The sequence below is a fragment of the Xenopus laevis genome, chromosome 6L (genome assembly GCF_017654675.1).
Source record: "Xenopus laevis strain J_2021 chromosome 6L, Xenopus_laevis_v10.1, whole genome shotgun sequence".
NCBI classification, from domain to species: Eukaryota; Metazoa; Chordata; class Amphibia; order Anura; family Pipidae; genus Xenopus; species Xenopus laevis.
This window is the reverse complement of record NC_054381.1, coordinates 138,696,688-138,718,194: the sequence shown is the minus strand read 5'-3', so window position 1 is coordinate 138,718,194 and position 21,507 is coordinate 138,696,688. Positions and strand designations below refer to the sequence as shown.

General features: G+C 37.3%; 1 protein-coding gene across 3 annotated transcripts in view; it reads left to right on the top strand.

Annotated features, from left to right (window-relative positions):
* Window positions 1-21,507, top strand: part of vps13b.L (vacuolar protein sorting 13 homolog B L homeolog) — a 591,067-nt gene that overhangs the window by 351,676 nt on the left and 217,884 nt on the right. The gene's annotated exons all lie outside the window — the stretch shown is intronic.

Here is a 21,507-nt window from a genome sequence, read left to right as displayed (position 1 = left end):
TCCATCTCTGTGCAAGAAAGTATGGGGACAGATTGTGTTACTTCCTATCGATTCATACTTCAAACGAGCTGGTGGACAAGGACACCTTGTTATGGTTATTGTGTATTTCTTTGGCTTTATTGTATGAAAAATGAAAAGTGCCTAGTTCTACTTAAATCTAAGCATCTGAAACACAGCTCTGTTGACGCTACTTGGATCAAAGCTGTGAAAAAAAAATCAAAGCTCTTAGGGAAAAAAAATCAGTTTACTGATTTTCTGTGAAATTTCGGGGTCTGGTTTATGTCACATTGTGATTAAAACCACATTGATCATAAGGGCAGTGAGGCTGGTAAATAGAAGTAATCAAGATCACAATAAAAGAGTACATGACATTAAATGGAATTGGCGCTGTTGCCAGACTTGAAAGCACACGCACACAAATGGTACTGAGTGAGAGAAGTGACGGGAACCTCGGCCTGGTAACTGTGTAAGCAATTGTTCCTGAGGAGCAGACCTTGTCTGTTTCTCAGATGTGGAACCGTCTTGTTGCAGAACCTTTCCTACTGAACTTCAACAGATGTTATAAAAATGTAATACTTCTTTAGCAGTAAATGATTGCCGGTCTCCTCTATGACAATCGTATCACTTCCTGTATCATGTGTCGGTATAAAATAATTTGATGGCTATTTTACTGGAAGTTTCTGCTGCCGGTGAGACCTGCAATGCCGTGCTAAGCCAACTCGGTTACAGTACGTTACGAGGTTCAAAGACCAAGCTGATGAGATATTGATCAAAAGGTAACATTTTAATGGTTTTATCCTGACTTCAAAGAGAAAGACTGGTTAGGGCTCTCCAGCCATTGGTTTTACAGTGACAAAGTCCAGGCCTGGGAGATGTACCAGATTTGTCTCTTGGCTTGAGACCATGATAAAGTCTATCACTAATCAAGCTAATATCTAAATGTTGTATCAGTTTGTAACCTCTAGTAGGAATAGAATTAGTATGTGTGTGCAGAATTGTCCATAATGAAGTACACATATGGGACCCATTATTCGGAAACCCGTTCTCCAGACAGTTCCGAATGATAGAAAAGCCATCTCCCATAGACTCCATTATATCCAAATTTTTAAAAATTATTTCCTTTTTCTCTATAATAATAAAACATTAGCTTGTATTTGATTGCAAATAAGATATAATTAATCCTTATTGGAAGCAAAACCAGCCTATTGGGTTATATTTAATGATGCATGATTTTCTAGTAGACTTAAGGTATGAAGATCCAAATTACTGAAAAACCTCAGGTCCTGAGCATTCTGGATAACAGGTCCCATACATGTACAACATTTTTCATGAGACAGCACCCAATCCATAAACTATACTTTTGGCGGGGGTGAGCGAATACAGACTAGTATTTATTAGTGTTATTTACATTTTAATATATTGTGTGAACTTTAATATCAAAGAAAGTATTTGATTTCTTATATTGACACCACTCTTACTTGACATTGTTTTGTTAGTATGCTGCTTAGTAGCTGAAGGTGGTTACGCCAACCTTAAAACGTTGACATTTTGTATTGATTACCAAATTATCATGGAATCAGTTTAAATTGCCTAACACAGGTAGCCTAAGTTGGCTCAGTTAATGGAACGTAAATGAAAACAAACTCAACCCAGATGGCAGGAAGAGCCCTCCTCCTTAAGGACCATAAATGTGTTGGATGACCTGCAAGCCAAAGTTGATGGCAGCTAAACATCTCATTTAAGAAACAATTAGGTTTTGGTCTTTAGGGACCACACCGGGGAAGAAAACTGAATAACAACAAATAAGCCAACATATCTAGCTGATCTCCTATTGAGCAGGTATTTAGATAAAGCAATGTAAAGTAAATATCAGCACCGTGCATGAGATGGGCTGAATATGCAGTGACTAATTACTTCCGTGATTAATATTATTAAGTCATAGATGAAAATTGCTTATGTATGCAAACATTTGATTAGGACCTGGACCCTGCAGCAGTGCCTTTGGCAAGAACAGAATCTATTGCATAAACACAGAGAATCTTTGTTGAACGACTAATAGAAAATGGAGTCCATTTTTTTCCCACAAATGCCCCGCGGTTCTTGTGCTTTCCTTGCATGTTTTTCTCCCAGCACACAGATTTCCGGGCCGTCTGGCATTCAGGAAAATAAGATTAATGCCTGCTGCCACCTTACTGCTTTCTCTTCTAACAAATACCATGAGTCTTTGCACCTGCAGGTGGCACATAGAGGTTCAATTTAATCTCATCTTGTTTTAATATTTTATTTAGATGGAATAGGTCCTATATAAAGTATCCAGGTCACATAACGTGACTCAGATGCTTAAATATACATAAATAATTACACACTGAAATTCAAGCATGTACTGGGAACTTTTATGCTATACTATTCTTTTTCCCCCTTCCTTATGATCCTGGGGTCAGGAATATAATTTTTGCCCTACATTAAATAAGGCATTTGTTTCACTTACAATGGCAACCAGTCATGTGCCGTATAAGTTGGATCCTCCAATATATACCACTATCCTCTGGCCTCTTTCTTAAACAATTCAGATACCTTGCAGAAAAAGGCTCACATTAGTTTTAGGAACATGTAGCTCAGTACTGTTAGCATTACCAAGCTTTAAATAAAAATAGCCCCGTGCACTAAAAGTATTCAAATAAGACATCAGTTCCTGGATGAAGAATTAGGTTCCATGAGAGAGATCATTCTACAACCAATAAATATATACAAGAATGGGGTTGGTTGGGAAACAGAACACTTTGTATCACTATATAAACTCAAAAAATGACATTAGTATTGATCTTTTTTTCAACCTCAAAATATTAGCTGAAAGCTTAAATTTTGTAGCCAACTTTCAAAAGATGGGTTGTTGAACGTCATCCAACACACTATTTTATACATATCACTATTTACACTGAATCTTTTGCTAGTTCTTGTCTAGTTTGCGGCCTAGGCTAAGACTGGTCTGTGCAAATGGGTGACTGTTTGAACTTATGGTGGAATATTATCATTAACAAGTATTTATAAAGCACCAACATATTCTGCAGCACTGTACAATAGAAGGGGGTAAACATTACAATACAAATTACTGGTTGATACAGGAGGAAAGCCCTGCTCATTGGAGCTTTCCATCCAAAAAAAAGTCATTGCTTGTAACCCAACCCATTATAGTGCTTTGCAAGCAGTATGAGCACATGTTAGGAGAAGAAGTAGTCATTGAGACAATGGTGGAGATAATGTTACTTATATATTTCCAGGGTTGGATTGGGCCAGCAGAAAACACTGGGGAAAAAATCCAGTGGGCCCTGACTCAGACCTCCCTGATAGCCGTCCCCTAAAGAAAAGAAGATGTGACTCTGTGCCCACATGTGCACTGCGATGTGGGGGTGAGTTTGGAAGTCAGTAGGGGGGACCCAGTGACAGTAGGGCAGTGTCACGGCTTTGATGGGCCCCCAAAGCTGCAGTCCGACCCTGTACATTGCAATATATTTGGTTGGCCGTAAATGCTGGAAGGTTTTGTTCAGAATGGAAGGAGGAGAATCAGATAAGACACTATTGTCTTAGATCCTTAAATATAAATCATACCCAAGCCATCTCCTGCATACAGAACACTACCACAAGGCATTTCTGTCTATAGCTTTTATTCATCCTTCATATTACTTGGCCTCGTAGACTTCTGTTTTTGATTTTCCTCTTTCTCACGTTCCTTTCTATTGCCTCCTAACCCTATTCCCAGCCATAAATCACCAGAAGGAGATTCTGATTGTTCCAAAAATTAGGAATTATTGCGGCACACCTGCCTGGTAAGAAATAAGCACTACAGGCAAAAACAACCTTCATTCTTTGTAAAACAGTAAAACGAGTTGCCAGTTTTGTAATTATTAGCAGAAAGATATCCGTGCCTGTATGTCTGTGATGCCTAGTGCAGAAATGCTGAGAAAACAGTTTGCATTAAATGGATTCCGTATGGGCCGGGAAGCAATGAAAAAGGAAAAAATAAAATGGATAGCAGATAAAATCTAATACCCGCTCGTTGGATGAATTTATTGTCATTAATTTCTTAATCCATTTTAGATGGGAGCGAAGGTAATGTAGTGTTTTTAACCCTGTTGCCGACAAATAACTGTGCATTTTATTTCCAATTGTGATGCTTGTAGCTGATAAATACTGCTCCTTGTATAGAACACATCCAGAAGGCTCCAAATTATGGGAACGTCATCTCCGATAGACCCCACTTTAATCAAATGATTCTGTTTTTTAAGAGTGATTTTCCTTTTTCTCTGTAATAATAAAATAGTTGCTTGTGCTTGATCCAAACTAAGACATAATTAATCCCTACTGGAAGCAAACAAATCCTATTGTGTCTATTTAATGTTGAAATGATTTTTTTATAACAGTCAACGTTTGGTGATCCAAATTATGGAAAGACCCCTTATCCAGAAAACCCCAGGTCCAGAGCATTCTTGATAACTGGTCCAATACCTGTATAATGTGTGAAACAGACTGTACTATGTGTTTTTATCAGAGGGGTTGTTGGAAGTATATACAGTAACACAAACAAGAAGAGCTTAAGGTCTGAGACACACGTGGAGATTGGGGAAGATTCAGCCGCTCTGCGACAAATCTCCTCTTCTTCAGGTGACTAATCTCCCTGAATTGCCTTCCCGATGGCTAGAATCAAAATCGCCAGCGGGACAACACTCAGAGCACTTCGTTTTCCAAAGTTGCTCCAAGTTTCCTCATGAGCGACTACTCTCCCCGAATCTCCACGTGTCTCTCTGCCCTAAGGGGCATATATCTTACTCTGTAATTTAAAGATAAACCACACTAAAAGGATTACACAATCAGGGTTTGACTGGGGGCCCCCCTCCAGTGCCCCTGCCGCTGGGTTCCCCCGTTGAGCCGCCACCCCCTCGCTGCACATGCGTGCACACACTCTGCTTATATTTGCCGTGACGTGTGCCAAGAAGATAAGCACAGGGAACAGGACTGGGCCTGGTGGATACAATAAAAGTAAAAAAAATTGCTACTGGTTTAGCAAACCATAATAACCAATCAGTAAGTAGCATTCACTGGTCAGTTGTTTGTAGCTTGTCAGTAGCTGGTTGCTATGGGTAGCTAGACCTGAGTATACTTTGGCTTTTTTTTACTACATTACTATATTTAATTATTCAGTAGCTTAACTAGAGTTACTAGAGTGAGTAACTAGAGTGTGCCGGGCCCCCCTACAAAAAAATCGGGGCCCGGCACACTCCAATCCCCATACCCTCGCACACTTCCCTCTAGCCTCTGTCCCGCCTCCGCTGCACCCACTCCCCACCCGAATTAGCCCACTCCTTTCCAACTTGCGCCCCCTTCCTTGCCGCAGCTAAGATAGTGGCTGGGTAGGAGTGTTTTTTATAAGCTATAGAGGAAGCAAACCCCACAGTCCAGGCCCCCTTTTGACTGCTAGGTCTTCTTCCTCTATAGTTACTCCACCGTGAAGATTCCTTCACCAGGAGAAAGAAACAGCAAGTTTAATCAGGTGTATAGGCCATGGATTCCCATCTTTATTGTTCCACGAGATGCCCTGGTCTACTATCTGAAATGCCTATTTTTTTGTTGAACATGCGAAACTCATATTGCTTTGGGTATAGTGTTGTATACAATAGTATATCTGAGAATATGTGAGCGTCAGTATAATATGCAACCTATGGGAGACTGGGATTGTTCTGTGTTGAATCACCTCCTTGTATATAGATATCCAGAAACTATGCGTTCCCCTTTCTATTGATAAAGAAGGATATTTGGTCCTTTCTGAACTAGGCTTGATCATTCTGCTTTGTATTACCAATTATGGGTAAATAGATGTAACGCCTATTTGATAGGGGCATGTTTTAGCTCTGGTATATGGGCAGTTGAAGGGCTGAAACTTGGTGTTGCTGCCAACCTTTGGAAAATGTACAGCACATGCTCCATTTGGGCACTGGATAAAAGATTTTTTGGCAAATTAATTGGTAGTCTGGAATACACAAATGTGTGGGGGTGATCCTCTGAGAACATGCCATGCTTATATCGTTCTTATATGTGATAAGAGTGTTTAAGCTTTCAAACAAGTCCAGCCCATCATGTCCCCTCACTCTGCATCTATATTCAGTATAGCCGTTATGGGAGAATATGTATAAAACTTAGGCATAGGCAGCCAATAACAATACTGTAGAGCCAGATGTAGCAATAAAATGGCAATAGCAGTTGTTCAGTGAAGCAAGTAAGGAATTTTGCTTAAGAGAATTATGAGGCAAGCATTAGCAAAGAAGTAATAGTAAAGAAGTATTTCCTTATGTTAAACTCAGGTTTCCTCCCTCCAACTTCATGTCGTGTCCCCTAGTTCTAGCCATGTTTTTCTGACAGCAATGCTTCCCTTGATACATCCGAATGTTTCAGCATGTCCCTTCTCTCCTCTTAGCTCTGTGCATGTTAAGGTTATTATGGTTATTTAAATCACAAATCATTCTGGTTGCCTTCATCTGCTCTGTTCCTGTTTTATTCATATTTTTCTGTCGACTGGCCCTATAAACTAAAGGCAATATTCAAGATCTCGTTATGGCTCATATTAACATTATAGCTCATTAGTGAGCTGTAACGTGGCAATATAACCTCCCTCTGTTACCAGTACCTCTTCATACACAGCCTACCATATTATTTCTCTTTCCCTTTACTTGCTTACTTCTCAAACATCTGAAATGATTATTAATAGATCCCTTTCTTCACTTGTCACTGATTATAAACTGACATTCACTCCGTATTTAATTTTGGATTTCTGTGAACTGTTTACATTATTTTCTTATTAAGGTAAAGATTGCAAACCACTGTCCATTACTCAAATTTCCATAAATCCTTTTGTAGTTTGCTTCCTCTGTTGTAGTTCTTTAGCTGTCTGCAAAGGGACTTGCCTTGAATATAACACATAATATGCTTTATATATATATATATATATATAGAGAGAGAGAGAGAGAGAGAGAGAGAGAGAGAGAGAGAGATAGATAAAGATATATATATAGATAGATAGATAGAGATATATAGATAGATAGATAGATAGATAGATAGAGATATATATATAGATAGATAGATAGATAGATAGATAGATAGATAGATAGATAGATAGATAGATAGATAGATAGATAGATAGATAGATAGATAGATAGATAGAGATATATATATAGATAGATAGATAGATAGATAGAGATATATATATAGATAGATAGATAGATAGATAGATAGAGATATATATATAGATAGATAGATAGAGATATATATATAGATAGATAGATAGATAGATAGATAGATAGATAGATAGAGATATATATATAGATAGATAGATAGATAGAGATATATATATAGATAGATAGATAGATAGAGATATATATATAGATAGATAGATAGATAGATAGATATAGATCAGGATCTAATATGTAGCGATGACCAACAAATTTTGGTACTTTTCCTTTCTTTAGGCTTATAACTTTATCCCCAACTTTATGGCTCCTGTAATTAAGCCCAATTTGTATCCATTACCAAGTTTGAAGTCCAGTCCTATATTTTATAATGTCCTTACATGGTCCAAATTGTAAACATAAAATATAGCAATGTGTATTGGTGAATCAATTCAAGCATATTTCTAAGGATCACCTGGGTAAAGTCAAGCCAGGGGAACTTCTGCAGTGTCGTAAGGTGAGGACCTTGCCTCAGGGGGCATATTACCAAGGGTAGATAAGGACCTTGATTCAGGTGGTACATTGCCAAGGGTAGGTGAGGACATTGATTCAGGTGGTACATTACCATGGGTAGATGAGGACCTTGCCTCAGGAGGCACATTACCAAGGGTAAGTGAGAACCTTGACTCAGGAGGCATATTACCAAGGGTAGATGAGGACCTTGATTCAGGTGTGGTACTTTGCCAAGGGTAGGCGAGGACATTGATTCAGGTGGTACATTGCTAAGGGTAGGTGAGAATCTTGATTCAGTTGGTGCATTGACATGGGTAGATGAAGACCTTGATTCAGGTGGCACATTGCCAAGGGTAGGTGAGGACCTTGCCTCAGGAGGCAGATTACCAAGGGTAGATGAGGACCTTGATTCAGGTGGTACATTGCCAAGGGTAGGTGAGGACCTTGCCTCTGGAGGCACATTACCAAGGGTGGGTGAGGACCTTGATTCAGGTGGCACATTGCCATCGGTAGGCGAGGACCTTGAGTCAGGTGGTACATTTCCATGGGTAAGTGAAGACCTTGATTCAGGTGGTACATTGCCATGGGTAGGTGAGGACCTTGATTCAGGTGATACATTTCCAACCGCCACTTTCATGTAAGAGTCCTGCCACCTGATTCAAATTTAACTTAGCACTGGTAAATGTGCTAGAAGAGTCAAAAACATTGGAGAGCTATGTTTGACTCCAGGCTTCTATTTCACTCTCTGTCTGTCTTTCTAGGTCATGTTCAGTTTTGCAACCATCCTAGCCACTCTTTGAAACGCAGACAGTTGGAAGCAATAAAAAAATATATAATGTTACAAAAATAAACTGAATTTGGTCTTAAGACACGAGGTTGGCAAACCTGTGTAGATAGTATAGACCGATTTAGTCAACATGATATCATGGTTAACATGCATGCAGACAATGTTGTTACTGAGGTTCTTAGCTGTAGCCTTTGTTTCCCTGCACTGATCAACTGCTATATAGCTTTATAATTCAAACCAAAGATGGAAATGCAGATTAAATCCTGGAAAAGAAACAGTATCATTAGGTAATAGTGTTTTTACCTGGAACAGCTCCTAATACAGCTTGTACACACTCCAGAACCAGTTTTGGCCTTGGAAATGATATTATATGTAATAGCACGGCAGAATTATGCAGCTCTGTGATCTCTCAAAAACCTCCTGTAATCAACCTACTGCTGCTTATTTCATTTTTTTCATTCAATACACTTACTTTTTTTACTGGTGTATTTATATAACCAGGAAATAGTAAATGGAAAAAGTCAGTCTTACATTCAAGGTCTATTTGGTCCTTACAGAGGCAATCCTTTTTTTTGCTTTTTTTATTTGCTTTTTAAGTTAGGGGAGTTCTTAGGTGATGCAGTATTAACAAGTGACCAATTATTGCAAGGTACAAATCATATAATTGGCTGTGAGTCACCCTTGTGACCAAAAGAGATAATAAATATATCAAAATATAATAGCTCTTGTACAAAATGAAATATAAAAAATAGTCTCAATTACATATATGTTAAAACCTATATTGATTGACCCTATATATATATATATATATATATATATATATATATATATAATGTTTATAAAAACATTCCTGGTCTTGCTAAAGGTCCTAGGGGAGGGCCAAAACTCTGGCCTGTTTTTTTAATTAACTTAATAAAATTATAAAATAAAAATAAAACCTGTGGAAAAATTCCCAGTGTCCCAGTTTGCACTCATTTTGCTTGGACATATATATATATACAAAAATACACAAAAGCCATGAATATCCTGTAAATTATATCCTTATAAACGGTGAGTAGTGATGTCATCAGTTATAAACGGTGAGTAGTGATGTCATTTCTGTCACATGACTCACTAAAATTTGTGTATTATAATAAATAAAGTACCCCCAGTTGTAAAATATGAGGATATTAGAAGTTACCTCAGAGTTCCATGACCTGTATAAAAACACTCGGCCTTCGGCCTCGTACTTTTATATGGTCATGAAACTCCTCGGTAACTAATAATATCCTTATATTTTATAAGAGGGGGTACTTTATTCACTATATAATGATGAAGGATCAGCACACTAGTTGAATCTTGCGAATGACACAAGATTCAATGAGTGTGCTGAGCCTTCATCATTCTGTATTTACCATATTGATCGTGCACCTCATAAAGAATTGTGTGCGGACACCACCAGCACTTTTATTTATTTATATATATATATATATATATAATATATATATATATATATATATATATATATATATATATATATATATACATCTACAGGTATGGGATCCGTTATCTCGAAACCCATTATCCAGAAACCTCAGAATTATGGAAAGGTCATCTCTTATAGAGTCTATTTTATGCAAATAATTAAAAAAAATAGTAAACTAAGATATAATTAATCCATCCTTATTGGAAGCAAAACCAGCTTATTGGGTTTATTTAATGTTTACATAATTTTCTAGTAGACTTGATGATTTTGTATGAAGATACGAATTTCGTAAAGATCCAACATCCGGAAAACACTAGTTCCCGAGCATTATATATAGCTTATATATAGCTTTACTCTTTATTTTATGAAAACGTCTGTAAACTCAATGAACACTGAAATCATGAATACAGTTTTCCCACTCTTGCAAAAGGCACTTTATCACTGTAGCACAATAATTATACAGGATGGATGCTTTTAGATGCCAATGTTCAGGAGATGTTCAAAAGTTTATCTCCAACTTTACCCGTATAACCCCCAGTGGATTCAGCGGCCCGGGATTGAGAAGTCCAGTAGGAGTCTAACGTTCCTGGCCGTTCTTGGCTCCTGTCTTTATACTGAATGGGTTAATAGCACTTGGTAACAATAAAAGGAACATTTATACCTTTTTTTGATCATCAGCTTCATTTTTTGGAAGAAGCAGCGAGCCAAATGTATTTCAACCCATTCGTCAAGCCAACATTAGAGCCCTCCGACTGCCAAGTGAGTTGTGTGTTGGAATATCTCTGCCATAAAACAAGAGATATCAAGAATTCCAGCAATGTTATTATATTCTGTTTCCTTACATGTTTTGCCCTTTGCTCTTTTCTGCCAAATAATTAATGTACCAAGTGTTTCTGAGAAGGTTGTCATTCCTCTCGTGTGACGATGAATTTGCAGGAAGATTGGTAAGAGCCTTAAGAAAGTTTAACATGTCACAGTTTGAAAATGACCCTAATGTAATGGGCGTACTGGGAGCACTCTTACCTCTTGTAGTTCTTTACCAGGGGCATATCTACAGAGGAAGAAAGGGGTATAGGGGCTCTAATTGATGAGCAAATTAAACAGATATTGGTAAAAAAAGACAACCACTGGATATGTTGGAGGCCCTAAAATTAATTTGCTGTGGGGCAAATGATGCCAGTGTTCTACACTGTTAGGAGCCAAAAGGATTACAGTTACTGTGTGCAAAGGAGGCCTTTTGGGCTGCAAAAAGATACACTGTGGCTTTATTCAGCCGCTGTGATACCTGCAGAGATCCACCTTATCCAGATAAGATTCATGAGAAAAGTTGATCATCAATTAAAAACTCCTGTGGGCTATGAACCCGAATTGGCTCTTCTAACCCCATAGCACTGTTCCCACGTAAAGTGCAAACAATGTTACGACACCAGTGAATTTTCACATGAAAACAATTTGGGGTAGATTTTGATGCAGTCTCAAATGTTTGCAAATTTGTATTTTCCCCCGAAAATTATGCCAGAAATGATGCAGTCCCAAATGTTCAGTTTTTCCGAACCTGGAATTTTTGGCATTCATCATTATTCAGCGATAATCATAAAATTGTGCAGAAGCTCAAAAATGTAAAGAGATTTTAAAACAAAACAAAAATCCTTACCGAGGAACATGGAAAAGATAGAATACCCAATTCCCAATACACAAAGAAGAGTATATGGGTGTCGGTTGTCATATGCATTTTTTCTGCATATTTGCAATACATTTGTAATAAGGAACTGCCATGTTTGTGCATGTGTTTTGTCACAGCTAGAATTTACCAAGGCCACCCCTCATCTCCAATTTATCTCAAACACTTCTGGACTGTAGTACTAAACGGTGTAGTTGGGCTGTAGGTGGGAGGGCGATTTCTGTGTGACATTTTCTACACAAATTCCTGCATTTTATCCTATGATCAGTTCCATGTATAACCTCAAGCCCCCCTGTAGCCTGCTATCCAGAATGCTCTGGACCTAGGGTTTTCCAGATAATGGATCTTTCCTTAATCATGCCTTATGTCTACTAGAAAATCATGTAAACATTAAAGAAACCCAATAGGGTGATTTTGCTTTCTATTTAATTATATCTTAGTTTGGATCAAGTACAAGGTACAGGTATGGGATCCGTTATCCAGAAAACCGTTATCCAGAAAGCTCCGAATTATGGAAAGGCTGTCTCCCATAGACTCCATTATAATCAAATAATCCAGATTTTAAAAAATGATTCCCTTTTTCTTTCTAATAATAAAACAGTAGCTTGTACTTGATCCAAACTTCAATATAATTACTCCTTACTGAAAGCAAAACCAGCCTTTTGGTTTTATTTAATTTAATGTTTACATGATGTTCTAGAAGATTTAAGGTATGAATATCCAAATTATGGAAAGATCCGTTATCCGGAAAATCCTAGGTCCCATGCATTCTGTATAACAGGTCCCATACCTGTACTGTTTTATTATTACCGAGAGAAAGAAAATCATTTTAAAAAATTTGGATTATTTGGATAAAATAGAATCTGTGGGAAATGGCCTTTCCATTATTTGGAGCTTTCTGGATAATGAACCCCATGCCTGTATAATACACCAGAACGCATGACAAGATAAATACATTGTCATTTTCATATTTAATGTTCCCAGAACACATTAATTGATGTTGGTTTGTTTGGAGAGGGCTCCCCAAACCTTCCTTAAAATCTTCCCATGTAGTCATGTAGTTGGCTTGGGAATTCCATAAACACCTTAATAAATCTGAACTTCCCAAATATCAAATCATTTTGACCCTTTCTTAAAAGGGATGATCAACATTTCTGCTGACATTATTTATTTTCTCTTTTATGTCCCACATCGGCATTGGCTGAGCTCTGTAGTGAGATAGAATGATTCCAGAATCCCCATTCTTATAAATTCATCCTTTTAATAAACGTTTGATCCTGAAACTCTGCAGTAGTCCAGTCCTTGTGCTCTCGGTGAGATCCAGACACACGCACCAAGCATACAGCAGATGGATTCACACACTTGTGACATTCCCTTCCATATCCCATACTGCAGAAATCTGACGGCTAACTCCTGAAGGAATTAATTTAGGAAAAGGTTCTGGATTCGCCCAGTCGAAATGCCTGCTGCCAAATTCTTCATCATTCACCATCTGGAACACGAGGCTCTTGGCAGAGCAGTAAATCATGAGCTACAGTGATCAATTTTAAAAGCGGTGAAACATTATCAAGATTTTAATTCCATTTTTTAAAGAAAAAAAAAACATATGGCAATATTCTGCCTTATATAATGAATCGGAGTATTTGCCAAAATCCAGTTGAAGCTCCATAAAAGCAGGCGATTTTTAACAACATATCGCTAGGATGGAATTTTAATATGATCCATAAACTGTTTTAATAATACAAGGTGGTTACTTGTTACTGTTTTGTCAACTATAAATGATTGTGGAGTATAAAACATTTTTTCCCTAGAAATACTAATAACTGGAAAATAGACATTTTCATACATTATGAATTTGCCCAGGGTTTTAAATAAGCTCCTGTGCTCCAGAACATAATCCAATCAACATGACCGCACTGGCTGCAGTATGGACCCAATATTAGGAGAACTGAATTACATGCTTAGCCAACTAATCAGAAATTAGCTTTGATTGGTCAGCTGTAGGAAGTCAGTTAGTTGAATATAATTCAGTGCTGACCATATAGTGGCCCATGGGTTGTATGGGGTCCCTGAAAAGGATTTGTATGGCTCTCTGCTTGTTGTCTGGAAACCTGTTATCCAGAAAACTCCAAATTATTATTATGGGATGGCCATCCATCGCCCTTAAACTACATTTTAATTAAAGAATTACACATTTTTGAAAATTATTTCCTTTTTTTCTCTAATAATTAAACATTACCTTAAACTCGATGGTAACTAAACTGCACAAATCAATATTGGTGGCAAAAAATGTATTGTTTTTTTTTTAATGTTAACATTTGGTTTAGTACACTTAAGCTATGGAGATCCAAATTACAGAAAGATCCCTTATCCAGAAAACACCAGATCCGGAGCATTTTGGGTAACTGTTCCTATACCTGTTCCTGTACTTCCACATTGTAGGGCTTTTGGGGTCATCAGTATGCATTTTTATTATCTAAAGGTGGCCATAGACGCACAAATATCGTAGGAAACAAATTTTCGTACTTCGTAATTTTTCGGTGCGTGTTCAGTGGAAAACAAGCCAACCAATATTGGCAGAAAACTTGGATATCGGTCGGCTTGTCGATCGGGCTGGACGGAAAATTTTGATCGGGTGCCTTTGAAAGCTCCCAAACATTGGCCAATTGTTAGTGCTGAATCGTCGGATACAGGTAGAGGTTTATCTTTTCTACCTGTATATCTGACAATTCAGCTCTACACGTGTGTATTTAAATGAACGATCTTTCTTGGAAAAATGGCCACCTTAACTCCTGCGAACTGCCCCTAGTAGATTCTTGGTTGCCAAAACAGGTACAATGCTTGTACAGCTACTCAAAGTCCTTCCCATTGGCCTCAGATATGGGACCTGTTATCCAGAATTCTTGGGACCTGGGTTCTTCAGATTTCTTAATTTAAATATGATATAAACCCAATCCAATAAGGATTAATTATACCTTAGTTGGGATCAAGTACCTAGCCGGGAATAGCCTTTGTCCACATCGTCCATTAGACTCTAAGCATGTGGGTTGCCAATTAGTTTCAGTTCCGTTTTTTGTTCATCATCGACATTCAGTCTGTTGTAATGCAAAAATATTAAATGTCTCTTGTCTTCCAAAGCCTCGCCGCAAGCCTGCTGAGAAAGAATTTAAATGAGGTACAAGGGTAGCTGGCATGGCAGTTGGAACAGATGCACCGTCAGTGCTTTTATCTGAAAGAGCTTCACTCACCCAAAGCCTTCTCACCTGCTGATACTCACATCATCTGTACGTTACCAGATAGCCCTGAAGATATATTCTGCATATGTCTTTAATGGGAATGATCTGCAGGTTTCTGCAGCTCTGCCAGTTCTTCTGTCTCTTTTTTTTTTCTCCCCCCTTTGATTTTTTACCACTGCTCTGCTTCCCAAGTGGACGTTGACTCATTCCTTTTCTGCTTCCAAATCCTTCATCCTCTGGTCTTAATCTTTTGTGTTTGGCACTGAGCCTAGAGAGACCCACAGTCTTGCCAATTAGCCCCAGCTCCTGCTTGATTCCACATTAGTCAGGCAACGGTTCTCCTCCTGCACCACTATCAATAGGAGCATCCCAGTGCCTGTAAACAGAAATATCCTCATGGAAAACAATAGATTCCTCTATGATAAGTATGCATTTCATCTTGATGGAAAGCAGTTGGCGGTTCCAAAGTGGAGAAGGGACTTTGAAAGTTATAATAAAGTGTTTACAGTGCAAATTAAATTGATTTCCCATTTGTCAGTAGGACATGCTGCAAAGTTGAAATATATATGTTAGCATAGAGATGGAGGACTCAGGTTGGGCCACAATGATTTGATTGGTGTGCTACTATTAGTTTTTATGGCTGTATGTATCAATACCCAAAGTTAATTTGATTATTGATACATCAACAGGGGTGATTCTAGCCCCTGACGCGACTTCAGCTTCCACACACCTCCGTGCTCACCTTTTTTGGAGCCAAAGGGGGTCCAGGGAGATCATGGATGTCCAAGTCGCTAGCATAGAGCAATTGCACTCTCTGCTCTAGAAGAGCCAAAATTTACGGTTTGAAAACTGGAAATTCTTCTCTCAAAGTTACAAGGAGCGGAAACCAGTGATAACCAGTGGGACACTGCAGCCTGAGGCGAGTTTCTCAACTCACCTCATTGGTGCAGCGCCCCTGTACATAGGGGTATATTTAAGTTAGAGATCGCCACAGTGAAATTCCTCCGCTCTCCATTCATTTTTATGGGATTTTGGGCGTATTTATCAAAGGATGAACTTTCACTTTCACCCACTGATAAATACTCTTTTAAAAATCCCATAGAATTTCACTCTAGAGGACTGTGGCGATCTCTAACTTCACTTTTTGATAAATATAACCCATAGACTTTAAAAGGGTTGTTCCCATCGGAGTTAACTTTTAGTACGATGTAAAGAGAGATATTCTGAGATAATTTGCAATTGGTTTTTATTTTTTATTATTTGTGGTTTTTGAGTGATTTATCTTTTTATTCAGCAGCTTTTCAGTGAGCAACTTCATCAGTCTGGTTGCTGTGCTCCAAATTACCCTAGCAACCATGCATTGATTTGAATAAGAGACTGTAATGTGAATAGGAGAGACCTGAATAGAAAGATCAGTAATAAAAAGTAACAATAACAATGCATGTGTTGCCTTACAGAGCATTTGTTTTTTAGATTGGGTCAGTGACCCCCATTTGAAAGCTGGAAAAAGCCAGAGGAAGAAGGTAAATAATTCAAAAACCATAAAAAATAACTATGTCTAGGGTTAGTAAAAATGAGCACCTGTAGTCTGTTGATTTAGTTATTGGTTTGTTTAAGTTTCTTTCATGTTTTCACGTTAATAAATTGGGATTTCCCACAAGGTGTGTATGCCAGCTGCTCTTACTCTCAAACATTCTTTATCTTCTCTAAGAAACCTGTAACTATGCTGTTGACTGTGAAACAGACTTTGGATTCTAAATCTTCATATGATCAAGATGTCTACTCTATTGAAATTATGTTCACTTTGTTTAATGTTACAATAAGAATACCTCTTATGCCAGGACAATTCCTATTGTTATAACAAAAACTTAAAGAAAATATACTTAAATACTTAAAAAAAAAACTATAAAAAATAAATTATGAAGACCAATTGAAAAGTTGCTTAGAATTGGCCATTCACTAACATACTAAGGGGCAGATTTATTGAGGGTTGATTTAAAAATTTGAATTTGCATTTTTTGATGGTCAAAACTGTCAAATTCAACTAGGGAATTATCCAAATTAAATTTTATATATTTTTTTTTAAAAAACAAATTCGACTTCGATTTTTCAGATTTAAGGGGCTTTCGATTTTGAGGTTCAAGAATTTGAATTTGACTATTCACCACCTAAAACCTTCCAAATTCATGTATAAGTCATTGGGAGAGGTGACCAATTTGGAGATGTTTGTAGCCTTCCTGACATTCTATTTTTTTGGGGGAGAAAAAAACAGAATCGAGTTTGGTCAAATTCGATTTGAGTTTTCGAGTCAGTAAAATTCGTCCGAGTTTGAGCTATTCAATTTTTTTTTATAAATAATTATTCGCATATATTTGAATTAACTGGAGTTTAAAAAAACTTGAAGGGGAACCACCAAAGTTGTTTTTTTTTTTTAACTAAAATTAGTAATTCTATTGTCGGATAGCAGCGGCGTTGGCGCGACACGACTGTCGGATGCAGATGCTGCACGCTGCGTCTGCATCCGACAGCCGTGTCGCGTTCAACAATGCGACGCGATCCGACAATAGCATTACTTACCTTATTTTCGTCGCATCTGACGTGACGCCTGCATTTTTCCGCAGCGCGTCAGATCGCACCGGAATCGTTTGTGGAGTCCTGCCCTTAGGGGGAGCTGCTTTCTTTTGTATTGTGTTAACAGTGGGGATCATTTTTTTTAAAATTGGGCAAATTTGCACCTGGGCAGTAACCCATGGAAACCAATTAGATGTTTTCTTTCAGTTTTCAATCTGCAGCTGGCTGAAAAAGCTAATCACTGATTGGTTGCTATGGGATACTGCCCAGGGGCAAATTTGCCCAGTGTTTGTAAATGAGCCCCAGTCAGTCCAGAGAGTAGCAAAGGAGAGAAAGATATGCCAACTTGTAATTAACGTAACTTATAATGCTATATCTTTCCAAGCTAGGGGATCTATATTTGGAGAATCTGTAGAATCCTCAGTTGGGTGCTCAGTAACAATACATTTATCATTTTAGCAGTGAATAGGCAACGCTGCTTGATGTGAATTACATGTTTGAAAACCTGCCGTGATAATGATCATTACAAGCTCCTTCTGTCGACAATAAATTATTCTTTTCCGAGGAGCCTTTTCTTTGGGCAAAGAACACGCGGCTCTGGTGAAGTCATTGACACAAATGTTTCATATTCCCTTTTCCTAAATGCTATTTTTTCCATTTTAAAATATTTTTAAATTGGGGATTTACACTACATCACATAAAAGATGGATTTGTACTGTACGTGTTTCCTAATCATTAGGGATTTTCTCTGGAACCTGCAAAAAAAAAAAAAGTTTTTTGAGTGCAATGTAAAATGTAGCTATTTCATTTTTATACTTAGCCGCGTGTCAGAGCGTTTTATATTGTTTCTTCATTTATGTATCTTAAATTACTCATGCCCTGATCTCCGAAAACAAGTTAGTCAGCAGTGCATGCAGTGTCCCGTTACAACTACACAGAGCAAGGAATAGTCATTTGCTGGGTACGTTTACTGTATTGCTGATAGATAGATAGATAGATAGATAGATAGATAGATAGATAGATAGATAGATAGATAGATAGACGGTAGATAGATATAGATATATATATAGAGAGAGAGAGAGAGAGAGAGATAAATAGATAGATATAAATAGATAGATTGATAGATATAAATAGATACATGATACATAGATAGATATAAATAAATAGATGATAGATTCTCGGTTCTCTGTGTATTGTGTATTGCTGGGTACATTTACTGTATTGCTGATAGATAGATAGATATAAATTGATATTTTGATAAATTGATAGATATAAATAGATAGATTGATAGATATAAATAGATACATGATAGATAGATAGATAGATAGATAGATAGATAGATAGATAGATAGATAGATAGATAGATAGATAGATAGATAGATAGATAGATAGATAGAGATCCAGACAGATCGATCGATTGATAGATAGACAGACAGAGGTAGATGGATGAATGGATATTACATGCAGACAGACAGATGATAGATAGAGAGAGAGAGAGATTGATAGATATAAATAGATCAATTGATAGATATAAATAGATAGATAGATTGATAGATATAAATAGATACATGATAGATAGATAGATAGATAGATAGATAGATAGATAGATAGATAGATAGATAGATAGATAGATAGAGATCCAGACAGATCGATCGATTGATAGATAGACAGACAGAGGTAGATGGATGGATGGATATTACATGCAGACAGACAGATAGATTGATGATAAAAGACAGATAGATAGATAGATAGATGATAAAAGATAGATAGATAGATAGATAGTATAAAAAGAAGGTTATTAAAAGGTCCAAATAAAAAAATTGTGGATGGAAACACTCTAAAAGATGAGCTAAAAAATACAAAACCTCTAAAAATGTGTTGTTGGTTTTTTTTGCAGAATTGCTAACAGAAAAAATCCAAAAACTTCTAAAAGGATCAGCCCAGCTCCCTCTAACTTCTATAAGACCTTGACTGCTTTTACTTGCTAAAGTTTTGTTTTAGAGATTTTTGTGGTTTTTAGAGTATGAGACTTTTTTAAAAAACAAACAAAAAAAAAAACACGAATTTTTAGAAAAAAAATAGAAATATGAATGTTAGTAAATAGGCCCCTTAGGATTATATAAAGTCAGTTCATTCAGTTGTTGCGCAGAGGAGGAAACTATGTGGTCCTCATGGTTTAATAGTATATAGTAAATTAATATATTGTAAAGCAATAGAAGGGTTATGGGAGATGATATATAAAACACTGAACGAGTAGAGTAGATGTGGTCCAGGTAATACTATAATTACATGATGAGTTGGCAACTGTACTGTGTGTTTTCTTTGGTTGTTGATCTGCTGTGATATTGGGTTTCATCTAAAGCTCAGAAGCAACTTTAGCTCCTGTACCAGTCTGCTATATAATTATGGTACTATCCCATACTTGTTATGCTCTGGACTTGGGGCTTTTTGGATAAGGCATCTTTTCATAATTTCGATCACCATACTTAGGGGGTTATTTATTAAAGGTCAAGTAAGCTTTCTCCAAAAAAATAAAGTTTTTCGATGGTAGTTTCACTAAAATACTTGAATTTTTTGGGAAAATAAAAACTTGATTTTTTTGGGGAAAAAAAACTTAAATATTTTTAGATTTATTATGCTCAGAAGCTGCTAAAAGCCCAAGTCCGAAAATACTCCAGCTAAAACTTGTCGAGGTCATTTAGAAGTCACTGGCAGAAGTCCCTTTAACTATTTAAAGATATTTTTTGCCTTCATGATTTTCTGTATTTTATGCTGGTTTGCTTTCGAAAACTTGATGAGTTTTTAAGCCTATAAAATTCCTGTTTTTTACCCCGATTGCATTCAATCAAGTTTTTTTACAATCAATTTTTTTCATAAATAAGCAATCATTCGGGATGTCAGTTTATTTGAGGTACAAAACAAACTCACATACTTATTACAGAGAAAAAGGAAATCATTTTTAAATATGGGAATTGTTTGATTTAAACTGAATCTATTGGAGATGGGTTTCTATAATTCAGAGCTTTCTGGATAATGGATTTCCAGAAAATGAAACCCATGTTTGTGTGTGTGTGTGTGTGTATTGTAATAACTGTAGCGCTATATTTAATATGTTGGGGATTTTACAATCATATAGAATAATAGCAACACAGCTCATTAATATTCATTTATGAATAAGATTGGGGTTTTGTAGCTATCACAGGATAAAGGTAGAGCCATTAATGTGTGTTATGCTTCCTATGTCACTTAGAGGACATTAAGGGTAAGGGCACACGCTAAGATTTCGGGGAGATTAGTCACCCAGCAACAAATCGCCTCTTCTTCGGACTACTAATCGCCCCAAAAAAGCCTTCCAGCCAGCTAGAATCTAAATGGCCGGCAGGAAAGCACTCGGAGCACTTCGTTTTCCGAAGTTGCTTTATGAGAAAACTTTGGACGACCTCATAAACAAAAAAAACAGAAAACAAAGCACTCCAAGTGCCATCCCACCAGCGATTTACATTCTAGCTGGCGGGAAGGCAGTTCTGGGTGCTAAGGCGTCTGAAGAAAAGGCGATTAGTCGCCGGGCCACTAAATCTCCTCGAATCTTCCCGTGTGTCTCTGCTCTAAAGGGATTCTGCTATGATTTTTTGATGTATTTTTTATTTAGGGAGCTGCTATCTGGTTATTTTCCCGTTGTTCTGGGTGATATTACTACAACTTGCAGTAAAGATTGACTGAAGTTTATCAGAGCACAAGTCACATGACTGGGGGCAGCTGGGAAGCTGACAATATGTCCCCAAATCAGATTTCAAAATTAAATTTAAAAAAATGTGTTTGCTCTTTTGAGAAACGGATTTCAGTGCAGAATTCTGCTGGATCAGCACTATTAACTGATGTTTTGAAGACTGTATCCCTTTAACAGTCGCATCCCGTTCTCGGTGACATTAGTAGAAGTTAATGCTTCCAACCACAAAATCCGTTTAACCCTGCTCCCAAACCTACTTTGTTCTCAATTGTATTGAAAGTGCATATCAGTCCTCACTGCACCCCCACCCCGG